Consider the following 19,112-nt stretch of genomic DNA (forward strand, 5'->3'; position numbering starts at 1 on the left):
AGCCACGACAGTCCTTACCAGCGCTCCATGCGGTACTCTGCACCTTCGAGGGAGCCTCCGGCCTTAAAATCAATCACGAGAAGTCCTGGGTGCTTAACCTCACGATCCCTCCATCGGACGTTCCCTCATTGGAGCGGCTATGCCCATACCAATGGACGACTCGCCACATCCGGTATCTCGGCATTTTACTGACCCCCTCGCTGGACGGCTGGTCATCACTCAACTGGAACGAGTGTCGAAGATCGGTCCTTGAAGACCTGAGACGATGGAAGTCACTCATCCCCTCATGGCTGGGGAGACTTAACGCAATCAAAATGTCTATCCTGCCCAAACTCCTTTACCTATTTCAGTGCCTGCCCACGCCTATCCCCTTGCCACATATCCGAGCCTTGCAAAAAGACTGCACCAACTTCATATGGGGGGGTAGGAGACCCCGCTTTTCCCAAGCGCTTCTTATGGCCCCGAGGGATCGCGGAGGGCTCGCTTGCCCTAATTTAGCGGACTACTATTGGGCTGCTCACCTGCGATTTGTGGTGGAGTGGGGCACCAGGAGGAGTGAGAAGGGTTGGCTCCATATGGACAGGGCGGTCTCGGGGCGTACTATCTGGAATCTGGCTTGGACCCATAAGGCAGGGCGGTCCCTGAGTGCATATCTGACGGTGCCGACGAGGACAGTGCTGGACGTGTGGGATCGGACTGCGGTAAGAAGGGGTCTCACGACTTTTCCCTCCCCGCATACCCCTATCGAGGGCAACCCGTGGTTCCCGCCGGCCTATCGCACCGGAGCTTTTGCTAAATGGACGCAGGGCGACTGCAAGGTCCTCACTGATCTCTTTGACGGGGGCACCATTAAATCTTTTGCCCACTGCAGGGAGGAGTTCCGGCTTCCTCCTGATGCTAAGTTGCAATATCTCCAGCTGCGCCATTGGGTTTTGACGGACGCGGTATACCCGGGGGCCACCCGGGCCTTTACCCCGTTCGAGCGCCTGGCCCGCACCTGCACTGACACAAAGGGCCTAATCTCTCAGATTTACCAGATATTACAACACCCTCAGACCCCGCCTCCACAACCGTACCAGCAAAGATGGCACGCGGCGCTGGGAGTCGCTATCACGCCGACACAGTGGACTCGTTTGTGGAGAGATATCCCTAAAGTGTATCGCAGCATCCCGCAACAAGAAAACGCGTACAAGGTAATGACGCAGTGGTATTACACGCCTCAGCGCTTGCATAAAATGTTCCCCTCCTCCTCTCCTGGTTGCTGGAGGTGCCATCAGGTACCGGGGGATTTCTTGCACATCTGGTGGGCCTGTCCCTTGATTGCCATCTTCTGGAAAGAGGTCCTGAGCCATATAAGAGGGGTGCTGGGGTTCCCTTTGCCTGATGCCGCTAGTACAGTGTTGTTGGGAATCAAACCTGCCGATCTGCTCGCCCTGACCCGCTATGAATGGACTATATCATTACAAATGCTGGGTGCTGCCAGGCAACTCATTGCCTTGTACTGGAAGAAGGCGGAGGCCCCCCCCATTGCTGCATGGTTTGGGAGACTTTGGCAAGTCATCACTATGGAATTACTCACCGCGAGATTACAGTCTCGCACTACGCGCTTTGAGAAAGTGTGGCAGCCCTTGGTGACCTACCTGTGCAAAACTGACCATGCGAGGAGCATGCCCCCCAGGCTGAGGGCGCTGCGTCTAGTGGATGACGCTGTGATCCCCTTTACCCCACGTAGTCCCACGAAATGAAGACCATGGAGGCCGGACTGTGCTCCCCGAGGTGTGTCACGAGGATTGCTTCTACCCGGGCCCTCTGGTTTCTCCTTCCCTGACTTTCTCTTTTCTGACTTTCTCTCTACTCCCTCCTCATACTACTCTTCCTATTTTGTGGCCTTCCTTTAGGCTTCTGGTTGTGTGTTGGATCGTTCTGGTCCGCTGTTTGGTTTGGTTCGTCCTAGGGTAGATGCCCGCTCTTGTGGGCCTGCCCCTAAGAGTGGTGATACTCAGGCATGGTGGGCGGCACGCGCTACTCTTGAATGCACCCGGCCCAATATGGGCTCCAGCGGACTGTTGTATATGGCCTGCAGTGCTTATTGAACGTGTACACACAGTTTATTATTAGACGCGGCCGGCCCACTGAGGGTTGTAGGCTTATCGCTGTGTACCTGTCACCTTTTCTCATGCGTGCCCCTTCTGGGGGTAAAATAAAAACAGACGTTGAAATAAAGAACAACTAGAGCGCTAACAGTCTTACTTATGACAAAAGTATGGAACACCTGAAGTCATCTTGATTGGACTAAAGTGTTAACACTTAAAACATTTAATTTGCAAAGGAACAAAATGAGGGGGTTCATTTTGCCATAGAAATTAAAAACTAGTGCTGAAGAAAGAAAAATTAGGGCACATTTTGAGTGACTTCTCAAATCCTCTTATATTCCATTAAAAAAATTCTGATATGCAGTCTCCCAAGATGGCTGGCAGAGACAAAAGAGCCCAAATGTAGCCCAAATATCAGCCAGATGTAGCCCAACTATAGCCCAATGACAGAATGTCCCAGAGTGTTCTAAAGAACAACTAGAACGCTAACAGTCTTACTTATGACAAAAGTATGGCACACCTGAAGTCATCTTGATTGGAATAAAGTGGTAACACTTAATACATTTAATTTGAAAAGTAACAAAATGAGGGGTTTCATTTTGCCATAGAAATTATATATATATATATCAAATGACATCACTGATGACATCATCCAGTGAATGTGTATCTTTCTGAAAAATAAATATTTTTTATATATGTATATCTAAAGGTTGATGGAAGAATAAATGGGTAAATAAATGTCTAAATGGATGTTTTTTGTGTAAAATTGATTGGTTAACTGACTTATTAAATGTATCTTAGTGAATACATATATTAGCGAGTAATGTGTAAATATTTAAATATCTGTATTGTGGTTCTGAAAATCTGGACCCTGTTGTTATCCCGATATCGAGGTCCTTTTCCGTGTCACAAAACATCCACATACCATGATGAATTTGGTATCGACGAACCGATAATGACTAGGACCTCATTCCTGTGCATTTGCATCATAATCGAAGATTGCCAACACCCCTAAATCGCAGTTTCCGTTCCGACCCCTTAGACTCCATTTTGTAAACGGCATCCATCTTACGTCTTGCCCTCATGATAAGTCAATTAAAGGTCGAGCTTGATCCAAAAGGACACGTCCACCTTCCCTGACTTCCCCCTGACCTGTCCCAACTGACTCCACTGCCTTCGGCCAGACCTGTTTGGGCGGCTCCTCGCCCAGTGGCCGAATACGATAACATCAGTGCATAACATTCCACAAACCATTCACTACATACAGACCATGCTTTCTGCAAACATGCACCTGTCCACGTCCCTTGTTTATGGCCAGCTTTATGACTAGGAGGTGCCCTTCTTTATTGAGGTTTCATCGATATCTGATGGGAGTTCCAGGCCTAACTGGGTAATCTATCAACGAACTGGACATCTAAAATATGGGCTTGCTTACATGACTTCGCTCTTTGTATTATTGTAGAAATATGTGTATAGCCATATCATAAACTCAAGAATTCTTGCTTGGAGCTATATATTTTGTATATAAGGAAAAGGCTGGTTCTGTAAAAACGAACAGTCTCCCGAGAACCTACTGTCCGTGAGGTGTACTTCTGGGACACGTGTTACTTGGTAGCTGCCAATAAAACTTGATCTTTGACTGCGATAGAAGACTCAGTGTTTCTGTGGTCCGGAACAAGGGAGAACTCAGAGGTCTTTGGGTGTTATCCCCTGGCACCACCGGGTTCCTAAAAACCCAGTACCTCAGTTGGCGCCCAACTCGGGGCGGTATCAAGCGGCGACGGTCCAAGCCAGATGTTTGTGAGGAGCTTCGTGTGAAAATTCCGGAGGACGGCCAGCCACTTCAGCGACCCCTGTATGTCGACGTGGTTCCGAAGGTCTTTGCTGCGAGGTTCCCCGCGTCCCGACGGCTACGAAGGACTGCTGCCCTGACTATCGCCTTGTTTTGGACCCAGTGATCCTTGGTAGAGCGAAACGATAGACGAGTCTTCTAGCGACGTCACAGATCTTCAAATACTTCAGTTAAGTATAAGTGGAGCGTCTCCCAGTCCTTAGTTTGTCCTTAGTTTTTTGGTATCCTTGAGATACGCTTTGATTTGGTACTTGCAAGCCCCAAAGCCGAAGGACTCGTGTATTCACGAGAAATATCGTAATAGATAATCCTTTGAAGTTTGAAGCTAGACTAGTGAGCGAAGATGCCTGGTTTTAGCAGACTTGGAAACTTGTTTTGTCTTGGTTGTAGTAAGGACTCCCGATTAGAGGATTCTTGTCCGGTTCCTCCGATTGGAACTCCAACGTATGAGCTCTATGTAAAACACGGCGTAGGTCCTATCACATATAACGAAGTATGGATAAAATACACCCGCAAGGATGGTGTTTTAAAATGGCCCCAATATGGTAGTTTCGACTCAGAAATATTAGATAACTTAGAGGTCAAATTGTTCAAGAAAAAAAGCCCGGCCGGCGATGTTTGACTCTTTCTGCTTATGGCGCAAAGAAGCCAAACAGAAAGAAATAAAATTAGCAAAAAGGAATAAAAGAGGTATGTCGATGGTGCAAGCTGCCGTTGCATACAGAGATAACGAGGAAGAGCAGGAAAGCGAACAAATGCTTAGGAGCAAGAAACTAGCAGTAGATAAATGTTACCCGATGTTACCAAATAAGGGACAGGGTCAAGAGAAAGGATCCGAGAAAGATCCATTAATGTCCCACTTATTAAATTCGCCACCACCCTATGCACAAAATGCCACAGCACCTCCGCAACCTTTAGTTGCACCTCTGGTAGCTGTTATACAGGCTCCTTTACAGCACTCACCAGCTGCTCTTCAGCTGGCTCCTGTTTCTCTGGTGCAGCCTCCTCAAGGCTCACCAATCACATCTACTTATCCTACTGTTCCTTCTAAAATTTCGCCTAGCGCACCTTCTAGTCTCTCTGATACTCGTTCTACGAATGTTTCTGTTTCTGCTCTGCGTGACTCTGTTCTACCACCAGTTATTCCTCCACTTTCACCTTCCGTCTGGCATAAAATGGCCAGCATTGTTACTAACTTTCCTTCACCACTTTTTCGGTCGCCTAAAACGACCCCTAATACGGAACGAAGACAATTACGAAGCCAAATGCCCGATTATCAGGAAAGGGAATCATTGAATAAGCTAGCACGGAATTGGGCTATTGACACCGCAAGATATGATGTAGAGTCTGTCATGAACGTTTTCCGTCAATGGGATGAACCAACGCAAAGATACGTCTTTGAGCAGATGTGTGTTTTCCTGTGTGAGGATTTGGAAGATAATGGTCAGAAGAGCAACCCGCAAGAGTTGTGTAGTGTACGATTTAAGTTTGGGGAGGGTATGATTGTGGGTCCCGACGTTGAAAAAGCAGTTGAGATATTATTATCACATCGAAGTACGGGTGGTAATTCTGGGTCATCCTCTGAAAGTGGTACATCTAGTAGGAAAAGAGCGAGACAGTACCCCATGAGAGAGGTTCCTCCGGTTTGGAGGGAAGGTGACGCAACTGCAGTTCCACCGGTTCTGCCTCATTTCCAGCGCGTATGGGTACATGTCCCCTGGAAAAGATCCGAAGTTTTAGCACTCAAGCAGACACTACCCGATCCCCGTAAAAACCCGACTGGGTATTATAAGGAGTTGTCCCAAACTGCAAGCTCGTGTATAATGAATTTAGCGGATATAGACATGTTGTTTGGGAACGTTGTTCCACATCCTTTATGGAGTAAAATTCGTCATACGGATCATGACCAAGAATTAGGTGACTCGTGGGCGAACATTGCGACTACAGATGCTAGACAAATCGGTGGTTTCAAACCTGAGCCGTTAATAGCTGAACTTCCCGGTAGAATTATTGCGTACATGAAGACAATTATGCCTGAAGTACGCGTAAACTGGGACAAGCTATCTGCATGCAAGCAGAAGAAAGACGAGAATGTATCTGACTTTTTCACGAGATTCGAGGAAACTTTCACCGATCATAGTGGTCAGGATATGGCTACCGAGGGTGGCCAAAGATTGTTCGTAGACAAATTTGTACATAATTTGCTTCCTGAACTGTGTACTAAACTAAAAGATTCGGAGAGTGCTTGGGCTGTCTCTACGTCAGCGCAGATTTTAGCAACAGCTCAGTACTACGAAAACAGGCGCAAAGACGAGCTAGATAAGGCAGACAAAAAGACGAAAGATTTAACAACTAAAGTTCTTCTCCAGCAGGCCTATCCGCCTCGTATGGCTAGTCAGCCCAATTATCAGCAACAACAGCAGTATTCGAGAAACGCGCAAGGAAACGAGTTTTCCCATCAGCGTGTTCCGTATGGCCCGAATCAATGTGCGTATTGCAAGGAAGAGGGTCACTTCAAAAGTAATTGTCCGGCTCTTGCGCGACGCTTAAACGGTGTTTCAGGTGTAAGGGGCAGAGGTGTTCAACATGCCCCTAGAGGTAGGGGCCGTGGAAATTTTGCCCAAAACACAGCTTCTTTTCTGCCTCAGAATTCCATGAATAGCTTTGACCAACAGAATAATGCATCGTCCAGGTCAGCTCAGTACTATGCTGACGACTATTACACCGAACACGACAATGAGGGTAACGATTGCTAGGACAGCCATGGACAAAGAGAGGGAGTTGTTTCAGTTCCAGTAGATCAGGATGGACCTTATGTCGAGGTAATTACCTCAGGAGTGTCAGAGCCATTTCTGCTGGATACTGGTGCTACAAAAAGTTCTATTATGCACTCGAAACTTCCTGGCGCACCTTTGTCTGGCGAAATGAATGTCTCAGTAGGCTTCTCTGGCGCCCCTGTTAGAAACCCGATCTCTAGTCCTATATCCCTTTCTGTTGGCCCCTGTGAATTAGAAGCACCCCTCATTCTTACAATGGGTTGCGGTGAAAATTTGTTAGGATTGGATTTGCTAAAGAGGTTGTATGCGACTTTGTACTGTTCTCCCTCGGGAGTACAACTTACTTTAGGGAAAAAAGTCATTTCTCCAATGTATTTGTCAAAAGAAGATATTCCAACTGAATTGTCATCACTTCCTGATATACTGTGGGCTAATGGTTCCAATGATGTAGGTCGTTTGGAGATAGCACCGTACGTCATAACTTTGAAAGCCAACGTTAGATTGCCACGTATTCCCCAATACAAAATATCTAACGAATGTGAAAAGGCGTTGTTAACGATCGTTTATGATCTGATCGATAAAGATGTTATCGAAGAAACAACAGGTAACGTTTGTAACAGTCCAGTTTTACCGGTCTTAAAACGTACTGATCCTTCACGACCACCTGTATACAGGTTCGTGATCGACCTCAGAGAAGTGAATAAGGTAGTTATACCGCAGTTTCCAGTTGTCCCCGACATTACTGCTTTATTGACAATGGTTCCAGTTTCAGCAGCTTGGTTCTCGGTGATTGACCTGAAAAACGCTTTCTTCAGCATCCCAATTGCTGAAGAGAGTAGAGATATTTTCGGCTTCAATTTAGGAGGACGAAGTTTCCGCTTCAAATGCGCTCCTCAAGGCTACTGCGAAAGCCCATCAATATTCAGTCAGGCTCTGAAAACACAACTAGACACAATTGTGCTGCCAGATGGGTCAACTTTGATCCAGTACGTAGACGATCTACTGATCGCCGCAGACACTGAGGAGATTTGCAAGGAAGCTACGTTGTCACTATTGCGTCACTTATGTGACATGAAGCACAAAGTCTCCCTTTCAAAACTGCAATTTTGCCGACAAGAAGTAACCTACCTAGGTCACATCTTGTCGAAGGAGGGAAGGAGACTGACACCAGAAAGAATACAGGCAATTGCAGAACTAAGTGCCCCAAGGACACAGAGAGAGGTTCGAGCCTTCTTGGGCATTACATCGTACTGTAGACAGTGGATACCGAATTTCTCACTACTAGCCAAACCTTTGCTGGCACTACTCCGCAAAGACACGCCTAATCCTATGCCTTGGTCTGAAGATTGTCAGACGAGTTTCCACGAGTTGCGTGATGCATTATGTTCGGCACCTGTGTTGGGAAACCCCAACTACAGTAAGCCTTTTACATTATATGTCCACGAAAAAGAAGGTTGTGCATTATCAGTCTTAACGCAATACTTTGGGGACAAACAGCGCCCATGCGCGTATTTTTCGGCAACTCTAGATCCTGTGGCTAAAGCCCTACCAAGTTGTCTGAGAGCAACCGCCGCAGCAGCTGTCTGCATTCGACAGTCTGCTGGATTAGTCATGAATAACACTGATCGTTATGGTTCCGCATGCAGTAGACATTTTGCTAAATAGGACAAAGACACAACATCTTACTAGCGCTCGACTATCCAGTTACGAACTTACACTGCTAGCAAGTCACATCCACATAAAGAGGTGTGGTACACTCAACCCCGCTACGCTACTTCCCATCCCAACAGAAACAGACACAGACAAGATTGATAACCATGACTGCTGCTTTAGGACAGAAGAAGAGACAAAAGGGAGAGTAGACTTACAGGACACTCCCCTTCCCGAATGCAATGACACTTTATGGGTTGATGGTTCATGTTGCAAGTTGCCGAATGGTGATACGACTACAGCATATGCCGTAACGACATTACACACCATTATAGAGACTGCGCGTATTTCCCACGATTCTGCACAAGCCGCAGAACTTATAGCGCTTACCAGAGCATGTGTGTTGGCGAAAGGAAAGCGAGTGAATGTGTACACTGACAGCCAATATGCCTTTGGTGTGGCTCACAGTTTTGGGAGATTGTGGCGTGAACGTGGGTTCCTTACGTCCCATGGTGCAAAGATACAACATGGTCAGCTAGTTAATGAGCTCCTTGAGTCACTTACCTTGCCACTACAAGTCGCCATCATAAAATGCAGTGCACACAAAAATATTCAGGATGATGTTGGCCGCGGGAATGCATTTGCAGACGAGGTTGCGAAAGAAACTGCAAGGAACACAATGAGTCGGATGTATGTTATGGGTCCCGCTAGATGGATTGCTGATGTGGGAATGTGTGAGGACACCATTGAAAGCGTGAAATCGATACAAGCCGAGGCCACTGAGAACGAGGGGAATGAATGGAGAGAAAGCACAGGTAGATTAGATGCGAATGGTTGTTGGGTCGAACTATCAGAACACCAGCGATGGCTATTACCTAATGCATACGTACTTGCAGTAGTAACGATGGCTCACGGAATTGCGCACATCAGTTCGAAAGGAATATGTAAACTATTGGCCCCAGTATGGCAGAATAGCAATATCCCAAAATATGCAGAGAATGTGGTCAAAAACTGTATGGTGTGTTTGAAGTACAATCCCGGTAGGGGAACCCCAACTCCAGCTGGTCATTTTGCGCCTCCAACGTATCCGTTCGAGGTTTTGCTGCTCGATTTCATCCACATGGAAAGGTGCAACAATCTAAAGTATGTGCTCGTTGTTGTTTGCGCCTTTTCAAGGTGGGTGGAAGCGTACCCCCTTAAGGACAACACCGCCTTATCAACTGCCAAAGCCCTTGTCAAAGAGTTCTTCCCGAGGTTCGGTATGCCTAGAATTGTCTGGAGTGATAACGGAAGTGAATTCGTAGGATGCGTGATGAAGAGAGTGTGTGAGTGTCTAGGCATCCACCAAAAATTCCACGCTGCAAATCACCCCCAATCAGCTGGATTAGTAGAGTGCTACAATGGCACTCTAAAACTCAAACTAGCCAAGATCCAAGCCAGTACAGGTCTTAAATGGCCCGACGCCTTGCCTCTAGCACTCTTGTCAACCAGAATGACTGTCCATTCCAGATTAGGACTTAGCCCCCATGAGATAGTGTTTGGCCGCCCAGCCAACGTCTGGGGCGTGCCAAGACCAAAGAAACTCAGTGAAATAGAACACCCCGTACTGCTTGACTATTTGTGCGAATTGACAACTAAATTACGTGTTTTACACCAACAGGTTCACAGTTCCTCTCCGCCAGCCTCTGACGATCCAGGTCACCTCATCGAACCCGGCTCGTGGGTTTTGGTGCGGAATTTCCAGCGCACAAACAACGGACAGCCGAGGTGGACCGGACCGTACCTGGTGCTGCTTTCAACGAGATCAGCTGTTCGGGTGGAAGGCAAGAAGAACTGGGTACATGGGACCCACTGTAAACGGGTCCCTCTACCCCTTCCATACGACCGATGGGTCAATAAAGGACTTGCCGACTCCGAGACCGAATCCGTACCTCGCTTCATCCCTTTCAGCGATGCACGTTTGAAAGAAACTGGTACCGAGAAGGAGAGTGATCATATTTTACAAGGACTTGTGTCACCGTCTATGCAATTGGACACTACCGAACCTGAGACATTGTTTGAAGACCACACCGTACCTGGGAAACGACGGTACAACCTACGGTCTAGACAAATAGACTAATAAAAGCTTGATCTAATGTGATTTCCCTTTTCCCCTAAGAACTATTTTTGGATTTTTCAGCTCTCTCGTCCCAGGGAACTAGCTCATTTTTGATTTTCGAACCGCCATCCGGTTCTGCTGCTAGGGTCGCGGTTGAAGTCTGGGGAGTGCAACTGGGGAAGTTTTAGGTCCACGGTTCTGGTTGGTCCACGGGAGTTACCCCGGACTGAACAGAGTGCACCCCCTGGGAGAATCAATCAACCACCGCGGGCAGCAACTAGAGGATGGAGTTTCCTAGGGTAGAGAGACCTATCAGACTCACGAACTTTGAAAAAGAGTTATGCACGAAACTGTCCAAAAGAAGATTCCTGATAATATGTGTTTTAATGTTATGTAGCATAGTTGTGTTTTTTACTGGTTATACTCTATTCGTATTTAAAGTTACCTTCTCGAATGACACCCAGCCACCACCTCCTCCCACTATTTCTCCACACTACTTTCACCCTCTACCTGAACACGAGTCTGCCCGAAGACTCGAATTTGTAAATAACTCTTTCATTCAGCTTCTACACCAACACCAGTCCATAATGAACACATCAAACTGTTGGATATGCGGACTTATGCCACACACAACCGATAAGGGGATCCCATACTTCATTTTGCCATTCAGTTACTATGGTTCTCTGTGGGCTTTCCAGACCATGTTCCTATTCGCCCTAGAACCATACCCGACCCGTTCCACTGAGAGCGATTCCAGTAACAAGGCACTAATTGCAGGGATAAGAAATATGAGTAGGGATATCGACACATACCTGACAATACCCAAAGATGAACTCAGTCCCTACACCCGTTGGAACGTGACTAAACATGGGGTTTACCTGGTCAAGAGCCAGGCAGCAAAGAAATCCCGCCCAGTTTGGATAGTGCCCCACCGAGGTCACTTATGTTTACAGGGTATTGGTAGGGACCCCACAGCACAGTTAGGAAAGAGCATTTGCACAGAAACATATGTATTCGCTTCCCGAACTTCCCCTATACTCCTAGCAGCCAAAGGCACGTATTTCGTCTGCCACGACCAAGCCTACACATGGTTGCCCCCTGACTTCTCAGGTACATGTTTCATCTCATTTCTGCTACCTCCCACCTACACGGCCAGAGCAGATTACAATCGGACAAGGACAGCTAGAGGTGTCGTGAGTAAAGACGACACCGCGGGTCAGGAATTCGCTGACTTCGCAAAGGGTTTTCTGCCGTTTTGGGGGCCTATGGTGAACAGCAGAAATATTCGCCAGTTATCGAGGATAGTTGAATCCGCCGTGATTACTACGGCCGGAGCCCTTGGCAATTTGACAACCGAGCTTCAGTCGGATCGACTTATGACCCTTCAGAACCGAATTGCCCTAGATATCATACTCGCCGATCGTGGTGGTGTGTGTAGAGTCATCCAATCTAGTTGTTGCATTTTCATCCCTGATAATGCGCCGACGGTATACCAGGCCATCACTAAGCTACATGAAATATCTGGTTCCCTTCACGTAGAGAAAGGGGATTGGTCTCTGCTGGGGTGGTTCTGGGAGCTGATCACTGCCTGGGGATGGAAAACATTGATCTTCATTGGGATGATCTTAGCACTCCTGTTCATGTTTTGCCTGTGTATACAGTGCGCTCCTGCACTATGTGGCCTCTGTGCTACTTCCTGTGTACGGAAGCCTGTGTCAAAGGACGAACTGAGTAACGGAATGATGCTACAGCAACATCTCCGCGAATTTCTCCATACCGATTTGGACTCAGATTAACATGAGTTATTGCCTTACATAAGGGCAAAAGGAGGGTCTGTGGTTCTGAAAATCTGGACCCTGTTGTTATCCCGATATGGAGGTCCTTTTCCGTGTCACAAAACATCCACATACCATGACGAATTTGGTATCGACGAACCGATAATGACTAGGACATCATTCCTGTGCATTTGCATCATAATCGAAGTTTGCCAACACCCCTAAATCGCAGTTTCCGTTCCGACCCCTTAGACTCCATTTTGTAAACGGCATCCATCTTACGTCTTGCCCTCATGATAAGTCAATTAAAGGTCGAGCTTGATCCAAAAGGACACGTCCACCTTCCCTGACTTCCCCCTGACCTGTCCCAACTGACTCCACTGCCTTCGGCCAGACCTGTTTGGGCGGCTCCTCGCCCAGTGGCCGAATACGATAACATCAGTGCATAACATTCCACAAACCATTCACTACATACAGACCATGCTTTCTGCAAACATGCACCTGTCCACGTCCCTTGTTTATGGCCAGCTTTATGACTAGGAGGTGCCCTTCTTTATTGAGGTTTCATCGATATCTGATGGGAGTTCCAGGCCTAACTGGGTAATCTATCAACGAACTGGACATCTAAAATATGGGCTTGCTTACATGACTTCGCTCTTTGTATTATTGTAGAAATATGTGTATAGCCATATCATAAACTCAAGAATTCTTGCTTGGAGCTATATATTTTGTATATAAGGAAAAGGCTGGTTCTGTAAAAACTAACAGTCTCCCGAGAACCTACTGTCCGTGAGGTGTACTTCTGGGACACGTGTTACTTGGTAGCTGCCAATAAAACTTGATCTTTGACTGCGATAGAAGACTCAGTGTTTCTGTGGTCCGGAACAAGGGAGAACTCAGAGGTCTTTGGGTGTTATCCCCTGGCACCACCGGGTTCCTAAAAACCCGGTACCTCAGTATCTGTGTCTCACTTTGTGTATAAATGGCTGCATGGGTTGGTGAGTAGCTACATGAGTGTGTATATGGGTTATTAGTTGGTTTTTTGAGTATCAGTATCAGTGTCTGTATGGTTCGGTGGGGGATATTACTTAGAGCACAGATGCATGAATGAGTGACTCACTATTTGTATGTATTTTGAAGACAGCATGTGTGCAAGACTGTATGGGTGGATGATTGTGTGTATGGGTGGGTTAGTGAGTATGTGTTTTTATAATTGATTGTTTAAGAGAGTAAATATGTTTCCGTTTCTGTAGAAGTATGTGTAGTGGTGTGTATATAGCAGTATAATCAAGTAAATGGTTTTTTGATAGTTTATTTGCATGTGTGAATTTGTGTGTGAGTAACTATATGGATGAGTATTAGTGTGTAACAGGATGTATAGGTGTATGAGTACATATGATGAGTAAGTACATGCATGAGTGACTATATAGAACTGTTGGTGAATGAGTGGATGTGTATGTAGATGTTGGAATTACCTAATAAGTTGTTGTAATTGGTATTGGTTTCTCCTTTTTTAAGAAAATGTTAGTTTCTATTTTTGAATGTGTGTGTCAAAGGTTATTTTATGCTGATAGGAGTTCTGCCACTTTGTCACAAGGATGTTGTCATCAGTGATGTCATTTGAGATGTCATCAGTGATGTCATGAGTGATGTCACTGACCATGTCATGAGTGATGTAATATGTGACGTCATCAGCAGTGCATTACACTCGCAAGTTATAGTGAGTCCAACTAACTATAACGTGGGAATTTCATTGGTTTTATGCGAGTAAAATTTCCACCTAACTATAACTGGTGTGAAACCTATGGTTTTTTCAGTGAATATATATATATATATATATATATATATATATATATATATATATATATATATATATATATATATATATATATATATATGTATATATATATATATTTATTTATATATATATATATATATATGCACTGCTCAAAACGAGTATGTGCTCTCATTAAATTATGTACAATAGAAAATGTACACACCAACTACTTTGTACAATTACTTGATTAATACCAGATCAAGCATTGGCAATACCAATGGGTCTAGCTTATGAACACACTGTCAAGCTAGACCTAAAATTCCATGTACGTTAATGACTAACCTCCTCCCATCTGTGCTGCTGCCACAGAAAATAAAAAACACTATACATTTTCTAGTTATCTAAGGCGCCATAATAACAGTACAATGTCATGTGTGTGCCCCTAAAGGTTAAGCTCAGACAGCTGTATAAATAAATGAAATGATCACAGCTGTGTGGAAGGCAAGCACTTCTTTTGTGGAAGCACACAACTTCTACTCCATCAAAACATGTACCTCCTGGCTCCCAACATGTGGGTGGAGCCAAAGCTTCTCTCTAATAATGCTCACAAAATTGTCTGGCGACAGCGGCGCTATTAAGCCAGCCCATACAACCTGCTGGTACCCCATCAATAGTTCATGCTAACGCTAGTGCAGCTACACCTGCTGTATGCGCTGTTCCCTTAATTCATCCGAGCTGAGGTGCTGTAACTTGAACCCTTCATGCATTATCCATTGTGATCAAAAGGGAGCGGCAGACATCGTCCTTCGAAAAACAAGAGAGCACCAGAGATGGCACAGAGGAAGAATGCAGAGCCCGGTGCCAGGCGAGAGTGGCAGCAACCACCGCATATGTGAAATTTAGGAGAAGAAATCAGAGGCTCTGAAGGTAAGAAGCTCACCTAATAATGTATTAACCTTTAGAAGCGAACAATTGAAGCATCCATAGAAATAGTTAATAGTTCACAAAGCTGTAAGTGCGTTCAATATTCGCATCCCAGCCACAGCGCGTGGTTCCTCAGAATAATGGCTAAAGGAATAATGCTGCTTGCCAAGGGACAGCTCCTCTTTAATTTGGCAGTTAAACAACAGACATCAGAACTACCTGGTTAATTTCGGGAACATGTCTTGTACCGTACTTTAGGACATATATTCAGACAATTCCCTCCATGGCATAAAACAGAAATATTTTAACGGATACATATAATATATATATGTATGTATGTGTATATAACTTTGTATGTATGTATGTATGTATGTATGTATGTGTATATATATATATATATATATATATATATATATATATATATATATATATATATTTATATATATATATATATAAATATATATATAAATATATATATATATACACACAAGATTCCACCAAATAAAATATGTCAGATAAGTCCACTAATACTTTATTGGCCCACAGAGGTGTTATCTCGTATTCATAATGTAAATACGTACAGAATAAACAAGTAAAGAATTCACAAGTCCAGTCAAAAGATTGCATTGCAAGTCCCAGTAGTAAAACACTTGGGAGGCGATTCACAAAGAAAAGAAAAAAACATACAAAGTAGGCCTGTGCTAGACCATAGTTAATGCACTCTTTGTGAACCACAGGTAAAGCAGACACGCACGTTATTTATCTATAAGTTATGCTCTGTCAGGAGGTTTCCTCAGCCCCTGCTGTAAACGAGAACGAACACCCAGCTCTCAAATTACAGCTCATGGGTTTAGTGTTGCTAGACGCCTCCCTGTAGTTTCACTGACTTACACTGGGGTTTCCATTTAGACCTATGCTGGTTTTTTCTCAAGACACTAATTTAGTTCTCATCAGACTTGCATTTTTACATTCACTGTGATACACATCTTTCTTTTAACCCTTTCAGCACCTCATTAGGATAGGATGCAGCAAGTTGATATCCTCAATCAAACTCAAAAGGTTCTCAAGTAAAAATGTCTGGAGTAGCTTTCCTCTGAGTAAGGCAGCCCATGGGTGCGTGGAGCGGTGTGTGTTCCTTTTCTGCTGACCATTAGGTATATTATACTTCTAAAGACCTGGAATACATCAAAAATCGAGAATTATATTTTATAAGGTAGTAGAAGCAACTCCCCAGTAGTAAGAAAAAAACCTAAATGTTTAAATGTGGAGCTTCTTAGTGCCAGGAGCTTTGCAGTTGAGATAAGACATTTCACTGGTTGGTTAAAAAGCAGTACATCCAATGGCTATCAATTGTGTCACAAGCAGAAGTCTCATATTATTCTCACTGTCAGACAATATATTTTTCTCCAGATTCACAGCCAATGTAATGAGCCTGCAAAGCTCATCCCACTAGAAGCTAAAATGTCCTTGCGTCATTATATTGAATTTCCTGTGGATATACAGCTGTGCTTTTTTCTCGTATTTTTTCAGTAGAAAGATAATTTTAGATTTTGTTGTTGTTTATCCCTTGCTAGCATCTCTAATTTTAAATACTTTGTTATGCTGAGTCAGAGACCATAACTGGATATCATAACTCTGTAAAGCTAGGCCTGTGGAAATAATTTTGGACAACATTTTGTTCTTATACCATCAAAAGATTTGATCTCGGATATACATGTATATAGGCTTCAACAGACCTCACTGATACAAAAGAAAAATGAATAATTGATGCATAAATTCCAGATGAAGGAACAGATGGTCCACCAGGAAATCAGCTTTGGGTAATGCCATTATAGTAATAGAATTCACTTTCACATCTGGGGGCACGGGTGTAGGCACCCACATTTGCAAACATAACTCCACTTCCCAAGGTTATCCAGACAGAAATAGATCTTGCCAAAGCTGCTATTCCCACCATCCATTTCTCCCCTAATGTGAATTCTGTAGTTAAAGTAGAGAAGTGAGAGGTTTCCAAGTATGATCAAATAGAAAGAAAAGCAGGGCAGATATACATGTGTAGACCAGTTATGGGAAACTGCATTATTAATGTTGAAACCTTAGATAACTACATTGTGGTCTGCTCCATACCTAGTATTTAAACAGATAGCTTACATGATGAAAAGAACCGTTTCTCAAGTTATTTTTTAAGCAGTCACCAGTTCTGCCTTTATTGCTTTCATTTCAAATCTCAGGTGGATCCAAAAAAGTTTGTCACTAACTTATGTGACCAAAGTTGAGTTTTTAATCATCAAGGGCCAGTTGTATCACCATTTTTAGCGTCGCAAACTGAGAATTGGGCCATTTACGACTACTAAAATGGCTTTTAGCATGTACTAACCCTATTTTGCGAGTCAGTAACCTATTACCGACTCGCAAAATAGGGTAAGCGAATCAATAATAGGAAGGGGGTGCGAAGGGCGTCCCTTCCTAAGAGTCGTAGGGGCATGTATGAATGTCTTGCGACCGGATTGCGGTTGGAAAACATTCATATTTTACCGATTCCGTAGAGGAAGTGGTAAACCATTCGCAAACAAGAAGGATTCTCCAAGGGGCCCCTTCCTCTTTGTGAATGTGGGCGCCAACATTTTTGAAGAGCAGGCAGTGGTCCCACAGACCACTGCCTAATCTTCAAAAATGAAAAGGGAGCTTTTCATTTTTATTTTTGAAATGCAGCCCGTTTTCCTTTACGGAAAACAAGATTCATTTCAATTTAGGCCACCATCCCTGTAATTACATGCCGTTCCTGATGGGTTGCAAATTGCGACCTGCCTCATGAATATTTATGAAGCAGTTCAATTGCGACCCCATTGGGAATCGCTAGTGGCCAAAAGTATGAAATAAGCATTTTGCGATTACCGAATAGCGATTTTTACCAAATCGCTATTTGGTAATCGCATAATGCAATGTATGTAGGAATTGCCAATGGTTTTGTGATGCCTAAATAATACCTAATAGCGATTCAGTAAATAGTGAATCAATATTAGGTCATATTTCTCCATTCGTTCATAGGCACCCTTGGTTTTTAATTAGCTAATTTGCGATTACCTAATTGGTAACCGCAAATTAGCTAATGCACAGCCAAGGGTGCCTGGGCTTCTAAGGCCCCCCTGCAGCTCCCCAAAAGAAGAAATTGTGCACATGTAATGCACACACATGCCCTAGCGGCCTGTGTGCACCACATGGCACCTTGAAAAATGCCATTGTGTGCCTTTTTCAAAGTTTGCACATGGTTACCATCAACTTGAAGTTGATGGTAATAACGTTTTCCAAATGCACAGTTTGCATTTAGGAAAGGATTTTTACATGTGCTTTAGGGATTCGCAAATTGGGATTCCTTATTTGCATTCGCAATTTAGATAATCACAAAAAATTGCCACTACTTAAACTGAATCCCAAAGCCTTTCATACACTTAGAAAGGCCATTTTTCATTCGCAAATGTGCAATTTTAGCAATTCGTACCGTTTGCGAATGCAAAATACTTTGATACATGCGGCCCCTAAATGTGTTTGAGACAAATTAGTACATTTCATTTAATTGCGGGTTGCAAAAAATTGCAATTAGAAACTCACAAAATGAAATGGTCGTACATCTGGCCCCAAGTGTCTGAGTGGCATTCCTTTTTGCTGTTCAGACACACACTTCAAACTTCAGTTAATATGCTGCATATAGATGTAAAATGAATTGAACATTGATCAAAAGATAGTGTCATCTTATGGATTCTGGGGGGTCCTAGCAAGGAATATTTAGGGACCCATGTTTGGAACAACTTCGAAAATGAGTACCCATTCTGCTTTTTCAGGCCCAACACCAAGCAATACTGAAATATATGTTAAAGGATGAAATGGAGAAATAGACAGAAGTATGAAAAATCAAAAGCTAAAGTTTACTTGTCCACGGGCTGCATGGAAGGTGGGAGCACTGGGAAATTTCCCCCTTTTCCCATGCCATAAAACATCTGTCAAAAGATACCAACTGATAGCACCTTACTGATTCCAAAGGCTTAACAACTAACCAAGAATTACAGGGGAAATACACATCCTGCCATTTTTAACAGGACTAATGGTCTTCTTTTCTTTTTTTAGGCTTGAAGGCACATTTCTGAGATCGCAACATCAAAATGAATTTC

Source organism: Lissotriton helveticus, chromosome 9 (assembly GCF_964261635.1).
Source record: "Lissotriton helveticus chromosome 9, aLisHel1.1, whole genome shotgun sequence".
Taxonomy (NCBI): domain Eukaryota; kingdom Metazoa; phylum Chordata; class Amphibia; order Caudata; family Salamandridae; genus Lissotriton; species Lissotriton helveticus.